Raw genomic sequence first — 10,000 nt, 5'->3', positions numbered from 1 at the left:
GACCTGTTTGTGTGTCTGTGTTTGTCCCCTCCCCCACCATTGCTTGACCACCAATGCTGGTGTGTTTACGCCCCCTGTAACTTAGCAGTTTGGCAAAAGAGATCGATAGGATCAGTACTTGGCTTACAAAAGAATAAGACCTGGGGTCAATTTGTTCAACTAAAGTGGTGCTCCAGCATGGACACAGTCAAATGACTGAAACAAATAAAAGAATATATATATATACTCTTTTACTTGTTTCAGTCATTTGACTGCGGCCATGCTGGAGCACTGCCTTTAGTCGAGCAAATCGACCCCAGGACTTATTCTTTGTAAGCCCAGTACTTATTCTATCGGTCTCTTTTGCCGAACCGCTAAGTGACAGGGACGTAAACACACCAGCATCGGTTGTCAAGCAATGCTAGGGGGACAAACACAGACACACAAACACACACACATACATCATCATCATCATCATCATCGCTTAACGTCCGCTTTCCATGCTAGCATGGGTTGGACGGTTCAACTGGGGTCTGGCAAGCTGGAAGGCTGCACCAGGCCAGTCAGATCTGGCAGTGTTTCTACAGCTGGATGCCCTTCCTAACGCCAACCACTCCGAGAGTGTAGTGGGTGATTTTATGTGCCACAGACAATATTGATAGGCATAGGAGTGGCTGTGTGGTAAGTAGCTTGCTTACGAACCACATGGTTCCGGGTTCAGTCCCACTCCGTGGCACCTTGGTCAAGTGTCTTCTACTATTGCCTCGGGCCAACCAAAGCCTTGAGAGTAGATTTGGTAGATGGAAACTGAAAGAAGCCTGTCGTATATATATATATGTATGTGTGGGTGTATATTTTTGTGTGTCTGTGTTTGTCCCCTCAACATCGCTTGACAACCGATACTGGTGTGTTTACGTCCCCGTAATATAGCGGTTCGGCAAAAGAGACCAATAGAATAAGTACTAGGCTTACAAAGAGTAAGTCCTGGGGTCGACTAAAGGCGGTGCTACAGCATGGCCACAGTTAAATGACTGAAACGAGTAAAAGAGTAAATATACTTAACTTCAGTCCTTCCAGAGTTGAGATCTTATTGAAACTGACATCTACATATTCCAAAGATGGATAAAACAAATCAAATACATATATATATATATATATATACATACGACAGGCTTCTTTCAGGTTCCGTCTACCAAATCCACTATAGCCCGGGGCTATAGCAGAAGACACTTGCCCAAGATTCCACGCAGTGGGACTGAACCTGGAACCATGTAGTTAGTTAGCAAGCTACTTACCACACAGCCACTCATATATATTTATACTCTTTAACTAGTTCCAGCTTGAAAGTTGTGGTCATGCTGGGGCACTGCCATTGATTTAATGTTTTTATGGAGAAGGACATGTCAGTAGCACATCAAGGACACATCATCCTTGTAGGGTCGAGAGGCACATATCCGTGTCAGTGACCACTAAGTGGAAGAGACTGATAAGAACTGCCCTTCCACACAACAGCAATATATTTTTTATTTTATCTAGTTTCAGCTCATGAGCTGTGGCCATGCTGGGGCACTGCCATTTGGCGAAAGAGTACAGCAGGGATCACCACCACCCCCTGCTGGAGCCTCGTGGAGCTTTAGGTGTTTTCGCTCAATAAACACTTACAACGCCCGGTCTGGGAATCGAAACCACGATCCTACAACCCCAAGTCTGCTGCCCTAACCACTGAGCCATTGGTGTGTGTGTATGTGTGTATGTATATATATATATGTGTGTTTGTGTGTATATATGTGTGTGTGTGTGTGCGTGTATATATATATGTGTGTGTATGTGAGTGTCACATTGTGTCTGTCTTTCTCACCCTGCCATGCTTGACAACTGGTGTTGGTTTGTTTACATCCCAGTAATATAGCACTTCAGCCAAATAGATTAGTGGAACAAGTACCAGACTTTGAAAAAGGAAACAAGACTACTGGGATCAATTCATTGGATTAAAACCCTTTAAGGCGGTGCCCCAGCATGGCCACAGTCAAATGACTGAAACAAGTAAAAGATAGAAAGATTATAAGACTTTACAGACACGGTGTGAAGACAAACACATATTCTCATACACGTACATACATACAGGTAGATAGATTACTAGACAGATGGATGGATGGAGGGACAGACAGACAGACAAATAGACAGGTAGCTGGATGGAAGGATGAATAGATAGATAGACAAGCAGATAGATAGATATGTAGATGGATGGATGGATAGACTGATAGATAGACAAAACAAATAGGTAGATAGAGAGATAGACAAATAGATAGATAGATAGATAGATAGATTGTTAGACAGACGGACGGATGGATGGATGGACAGACAGACAGACAGACAAATAGACAGATTGCTGGATGGAAGGATGGATAGATAGATAGATAGATAGATGGATGGATGGATAGCCTGATAGATAGACAAACAAATAGATAGATAGACAGATGGACAAACAGACATACAAATAGACAGATTGATGGATGGATAGATAGATAGACACAGATAAATTGACAAACAGGTAGATAGATAGATAAGTTTCTTTATTGGCCACACAGGGCTGCACACAGATGGGACAAGTTACAAGGTAGAGCTTTTCTTTTGGGGGATGAAAAAAACAAAAAACAAAAGAAACAAAAAAAAAGGTGGCGTAGGTTTTCTATCAAAAGGGATCATACAAGGGAAAAACAAAAACAAAAAAAATAAAATAAAATAAAATAAAATTTTAAAAAATAAATAAAACAAATAAAAAAAAGAAAGAAGAAAAGGAAAAGGAACAAAAGAAAAGAGAAATGAAAAAAAAAAGATAGATAGATAGATAGATAGGTAGGTAGATAGACAGGCAGATAGATGGATAGATAGACAGATAAATTGACAAACAGACAGACAGATAGATAGACAGACATAGATTATCAGAAAGAGACGTATGAATAACTGTATGTGTGTAAGCGTGAGTGCCTCATTATGTCAACATCCTGTGCTAATTGTGAGTGTATGTCTCCATTATACAAGTGGGGTTACTCATTTGCAGACCTCTGTGAAATCATAGCTGGCTATTGGGCTGTTTGTGTGTGAAGGACTGATAGGGCAGGATGGATGGGTGGGGGGTGGGGGGGAATAGTACCTTATATGGAAACGGGTGAGGGTTAGTGATGGAAAGAGCGTCTAACTGTAGAAAACCTGCTTCAAGGAAGCACCATATAACTGGTGCAAGCATGGAAAATTGGGCATTAAAATAATGATGGTTATTATATTTGTCTGTCTGTCTGTCTCTCTCTCTCTCTCTGTATATATATGTTTATATGTGTGTGTGTGTGTGGTGTATATGCGAGTGTGACACCTTGGGCAAGTGTCTTCTACTATAGCCTCAGGCTGACCAAAGTCTTGTGAGTGGATTTGGTAGACAGAAACTGAAAGAAGCCCATCATATATATATATATATATATAATCAAAATAAGCAACAAGAATGACTCCGGTAATTTGGTACGATCGTTTCGTACTACATCATTTTATTAAATGTTGTAAGTATTACAACAGTTTTAAAATGCTGAGCACTCATCTGCCAATTATAGAGGTTTTCCATTAATACAAAAATTTTCAAATCAAGTGGCAACATTATAGAGAAGGTAGATATATAGACAAAGATGTGGATTTAAATTTTAAGAACATTTGAGGTAGTGGAGCCCATCAACTGACTGACTAAGATTCGGTTGTTCCAGACTACTGTAAGGTTATATATATGTATAATGAACTTAGATTTGTTTCGACCAAAGATTGGTCCAGGCCATGTCTAACTTAGTAGCACCACCTGATAGGATTATCTAAATCCTGTTTAAGTCAAGTTTTGTTTATGGTCCATTCAAATAGTGAGTTCTTGTTGAGTGAGTTGTATCCAGGTATGGGTGGCTTATTCGGTATTCCTTGAAGAAATCTATCCAAACTCCATTTATAGTTGATCTCTTTGATCTCTTTCGAGACAATGTTAAACAGAGCAGGGCCTATTGAGGAAAATAAATTATGTTGCAGTGTACCTATATGCTGTGATCCTGAATTGGGCAGGGGACGTATGGCCCGTGGTCCCCACCGTGGATGAACCTTGAAATCAATGTTCAGGTCATTTGGGCAAAGTTGGTGGTATATTCTCCACATCATACAAATGATGTACTGCTCGTGGCGGTGCTGGAGAGAGAAGAGTTTCAAAGCATTAAGGCAGTCCCAATAATCGAGAGCAGCCATGCCTTTAATTCGTTTAGTGAGTGCCCTCTGGGGTGATGCAATCCTCGAGATGTTTTGTCTTGTATGGGGAGACCACAGTGGGCAGCAGTATTCAGGTGTGGCCATACAAAGGAAGAGAAAAGTGGTATGATGACACCTTGTTCTCTGGACCAGAAGGTTCTTAAGATCCAGGAACTCATCCTACGAGCTATATTGACCTTATTGTTGATGTGGGCACTCCAACTGAGATTGTTATCAACAATTACGCCCAGATTTCTGATATTGTTAGAGGCTGTGAGCGGTTCTCCTGAAGGAAGAGAGTATGGCTGTTTTAGTGTGGACTTTCTTCCAAAATGCATCAGCTCAAATTTTCCCTCGTTCAGTTGCATTTTGTTTCTGTCTGCCCATTGACTCACAGCATATAGGTCAGACTGCAGTTGAGTTTGGTCTGCTTCTTCTAATCGACTGGCCTCCTCCCCCAAAATTTTGGGCCTTGTGCCTACAGTGGAAAAGATTATTATTATTATTATTATTATCATCATCATCATCATCATCATTACATGGTGTTAGATTGACAGTATGATCAGCATATTGGGGAAAAAATAAGTGCAGAATGTGTGACAACATTTCTGATGTTTTATTTGAATGACATTTCGTTCTGACCTTCCTCACCTGCTTGACCCAATAACAGCAGGCTTGAACTTTCACCTTTTGTTATTATTGATATATCAATAATTAATTAGTGCACCAAACCACTCCTCTCACAACGATAATAATCAGAAAGGAAAAAGCAGATGATATCAAGTGGTGTAACATTGAAAAAAAAAAAGTTCAATGTTGATAAGTATGTGATCATCATTATCATCATCATCATCATTATCACCATCATCTTCACCATTATTATCATCATCAGCTCCAATCTGATCTGGCAATGTTTCTACAGCTGGATGCCCTTCCCAACGCCAACCACTCCAAGAGTGTAGTGGGGGATTTTTACGTGCCACTGGCACGGGCCCCACTATATATATATATATATATATATACATATATGTAGGTGCAGGAGTGGCTGTGTGGTAAGTAGCTTGCTTACCAACTACATTGTTCTGGGTTCAGTCCCACTGCGTGGCACCTTGGGCAAGTGTCTTCTACTATAGCCTCAGGCCGACCAAAGTCTTGTGAGTGGATTTGGTAGATGGAAATTGAAAGAAGCCCGTCATATATATGTATTATATATATATATGTATGTGTGTGTATGTGTTTGAGTGTTTGTGTCCCTGCAGCATCGCTTGACAACCGATGCTGGTGTGTTTACGTCCCCGTAACTTAGTAGTTTGGCAAAAGAGACCTATAGAATAAGTACTAGGCTTACAAAGAATAAGTCCTGGGGTCGATTTGCTCGACTAAAGGCAGTGCTCCAGCATGGCCACAGTCAAATGACTGAAGCAAGTAAAAGAGTTAAGAGTATATATATATATATATATATATATATATAGGATGGGATTCTTTCAGTTTCCCCCAAGCAAATCCACACAAGGCTTTGGTCAGCCTCGAGCTATAGAAGGAGACACTTGCCCAAGGTACTGTTCTGAACTCAAAACCATGTAGATAGAAAACGAACTTCTTAACCACTGCCATACATGTTTCCCTGGCCATGCTGTGGCTATTGTAAGGTGATGAGCTGGCAGAGCTGTTAGCATGCTGAGCAAAATGCTTAACGGCATCTTGTCTGTCTTCATGTTCTGGGTTCAAATTCCACTGAGGTCGACTTTGCCTTTCATCCTTTCATACCAGTTAACTACTGGTGTTGACGTAATTAACTATTTCCCTCCTCATAAATTCCAGGCCTTGTGCCTCGAGCGTGGCCGTTCGCCAGCCTCGTCTGGCACCTGTGTCGGTGGCACATAAAAAACACCATCCGAGCATGGCCGTTTGCCAGCCTCGTCTGGCACCTGTGCAGGTGGCACGTAAAAAGCACCCACTACACTCACGGAGTGGTTGGCGTTAGGAAGGGCATCCAGCTGTAGAAACTCTGCCAGATCTGACTGGCCTGGTGCACCTTCGGGCTTCCCTGACCCCACTTGAACCGTCCAACCCATGCTAGCATGGAAAGCGGACATTAAACGATGATGATGATGATTATTATTATTATTATTATTATTATTATTTTTATCACGTGCTTTCACCGCACTACCAAGCGCAGCCCTGTGTGCTTTGGGTATGTGCTGTGGTTTGTTGTGATGCTCTGATGGTTGCTATATTGAAAGTGTTTTACATTATTATTATTATTATTATTATTATTATTATTATTATTCAGTTGCCTTATTTTTATCACGTGCTTTCACTGCACCACTGAGTGTAGGTCCATGTGTCTTGGGTATGTGCTGTGGTTTGTGGTGATATTATTATTATTATATTATTATTATTATTATTATTCAATAGTTTAAAGGTTATTGTTTCATACTTTAGTCTTTAGAACTGAGAGATGTTGATAAGGAATTTGGCTGATTGGCTTCCTGTGTGTGTATGTGGTATAGGAGTGTGTGTTTGTGTGTGTGTGTGTGTTTGTGTTTCTATATGTGTGTATATGTTTGTCTCTCATACACACATACACACTCTCTCTTTCTCACACACACACTCACACACTCTCTCTCTCTCTCTCACACACACACACACATACACTATCTCTCTCCCTCTCACAAACTCGCACACACACATGCACACTCTCTCACTCACACGCACACACACATACACACATGCACATTCTCTCTCTCATGCACACACACATACACACATGCACATTCTCTCTCTCACGCACACACACATACACACATGCACATTCTCTCTCTCACGCGCACATACACACACACACACACACACATATATGTGGGTTGTGCTTCTTTCAGTTTCAGTCTACCAAATTCCACTCAGGTGGAAGCACATGGCTCAGTGGTTAGGGTGTTGGACTCATGATCATAAGAGTGTGGGTTCAGTCCCTTCACTGGGTAGTGTGTTGTGTTCTTGAACAAAACACTTCTTCATTTCATGTTGCTCCAATCCACTCATCTGCAAAAGTGAGTCATCCTGCAACAGACCAGCTTTCCATCCAGGAGGATAATATGCACCGCAAAATCAGGGAAACCAGCCTTATGAGTCTATCTATATGATTCACGAAGGACCTTTGATCCTTTTTTTTTTTTTAAAATCTACTTGCAAGGCATCCGTTGACCCCAGACTGTATTATTATCTGTGGGGCAACCGGCTTCCGTGTCAGTGGCACATAAAAGGCACCATTCGAGCGTGATCGTTACCAACGTCACCTTACTGGCACTTGTGCCAGTGGAATGTGTAAAAAGATTCGAGCGAGGACGTTGCCAGTACCGTCTGACTGGCCCCCGTGCCGGTGGCACGTAAAAGCACCCACTACACTCTCGGAGTGGTTGGCATTAGGAAGGGCATCCAGCTGTAGAAACTCTACCAGATCAGATTGGTGCCTGGTGCTGCCATCTGGTTCGCCAGACTTCAGTCAAAATCATCCAACCCATGCTAGCATGGAAAGCAGACGTTAAACGACGATGATGATGATGATGATGCTGGGCCAAGCTGTGGGAGTGAACCCCAAAGCCACTCGGTTTGGGAAGAAAACTCGTTAACCACACACCCATTCATCGATGTCAGATCAAACCATTCTGTTGATAAAGGAAGACCTCAGCCTGGCAATAACAACAACAGCAACAACAACAACAACCACTGCTAGAGAATCAGTCATGTGACAACTGTTCTTTATATTCTTTTCCACAGGGGGTGTGTGTGTGTGTGTGTGTGTATGTGTGTCTGTGTCTGGGTGTCTGCATGTGTGTGTATGTATGTATATATGTATGTATATGTGTGTATGTATGTATCTGTGTATTTGTATGCATGTGTATGTATGTATACATATGTGTGTATATCTGTGTGTGTGTGTACATGTACATATGCATGTGTGCTTATGGGTGTGTGTGTGTGCATGTATGTGTGTACGTATGTTTGTATGTGTATGTGTATGCATGTGTATCTCTATATGTATGTATGTGTGTGTATGTATGCATGTGTGCGTATGGGTGTGTGTGTGTGTGAATGTGTTTATGTATGTGTGTGTATGTATGCGTGTATGTATGTTTGTGTGTATGTGGGTGTGGGTGTGTATGTATGAATGTGTTTATGTATGTGTGTATATGTATGCATGTGTGTGTATGTGTGTGTGTACGTATGTTTGTATGTATGTGTGTGTGTATGCATGTGTATCTCTGTGTGTATATATGCATGTGTGTGTATGCTTGTGTGTATGTATGCATGTGTGCATATAGGTGTGTGTGTGTGTGTATGAATGTGTTTGTGTATGTATGTATATGTATGTGTATACATATGCATGTATGTCTGTGTGTATACATGTCCACACCAGAACATGGTCGTTAATTTTTAACTGAAATGTTTCTTTTTTTTTTTTTTTGCATTTTATTTATTTATTTTTTTTCTTCTCCCATTCCAGATCCATTTTCTTCAAAATGTTTGAGACTTTTGTCTTGAGACTCAAACAAGAATCTTGTTGAAGGACCATTCAGCAAAAAAATACCTTAGCAACCAAAAACCAAAAATGTTTCTTAGAAACCAACGAAACCAGTAAATAACATAATTTTCTTTTTCTGCTTAAATTCTTGTTTCCAATATTAAAAGCACCCTCCGAACATGGCCGATGCCAGCGCCGCCTCGACTGGCTTCTGTGCCGGTGGCACATAAAAAGCACCATCAGAATGTGGCCGATGCCAGCGCCGCCTTGGCTGGCTTCCATGCTGGTGGCACGTAAAAAGCACCAACCGATTGTGGCTGCTGCCAGCCTCCCCTGGCACCCACTACACTCGCGGAGTGATTGGCGTTAGGAAGGGCATCCAGCTGTAGAAACACTGCCAGATCAGACTGGAGCCTGGTGCAGCCCCTGGCTTCCCAGACCCCGGTCAAACCATCCAAGCTGTGCTAGCGCGGAAAACGGACATTAAACGATGATGATGATGATGATAATGATGAAGGCTTTGAGCTGGCAGATTCGTTAGCATGCTGGGGAAAAATTCTTAGTAGCATTTCTTCCATCTTTATTTTTTGGGTTCAAATCCCACCAAGGTTCATTTTGCCTTTCATCTTTTCGAGGTCGATAAATTAAGTACCAGGTACACACTGGGGTTGATGTAAATTTTAGGCCTTGTACCTATAGTAGAAAGGATTATTGAGTGAGAGAGCAGTGTATGCCATCAAAGTGACACTGGGGTAAAATATACGAGGCCCAGTATACCCAACATGACTACCTGTCTGATAAGGGTACACCAGGCACGTGCATCACAATCATATGTGCGCAACAATGGTGATCTCATATCAAGATAAACAGCACATGACTTTGCAGGTGGGGCCCAGTTAGAATTTTCTTCAGGTTGAGTAGCCCATCCCGCTCAAAAGGTCCCTGAATAAGTGTTGTTTAAGGATGTTGAACGAAACACCCATGTTTCCAGAGGTGAATTATTGAAATCCCAAAGAATCCCTCTCAACACATGGCTATGATGCTCCCCCACTACTTCTGCTCGTGATCAGGGATGCACATATCTTCAGCCACTCAGGGACATGCTCAACTGGTTAAGGTCAAACAACTGACAAGCAAATCTGTAGTATTGAGCAGAGATACAAAGGGCTTGTTTCAGTTTATGTCTACGAAATCCAACTTGTGACTGTAGAAGAGAAAATGGTTATAGCAGTG

At 41.7% G+C, this 10,000-nt stretch overlaps 1 protein-coding gene across 1 annotated transcript in view; it reads left to right on the top strand.

The window, feature by feature from the left end:
• LOC115224456 overlaps positions 1 to 10,000 on the top strand; it is a 15,381-nt gene that overhangs the window by 3,321 nt on the left and 2,060 nt on the right. Inside the window, exon 2 of the mRNA XM_029795360.2 lies at positions 8,750 to 8,880. The gene's annotated coding sequence lies outside the window, so the exon portion shown is untranslated. The remainder of the gene's footprint in view (positions 1 to 8,749; positions 8,881 to 10,000) is intronic.

Source organism: Octopus sinensis, linkage group LG25 (assembly GCF_006345805.1).
Source record: "Octopus sinensis linkage group LG25, ASM634580v1, whole genome shotgun sequence".
Lineage (NCBI taxonomy): Eukaryota > Metazoa > Mollusca > Cephalopoda > Octopoda > Octopodidae > Octopus > Octopus sinensis.
This window is presented reverse-complemented; position numbering and strand designations above follow the sequence as displayed.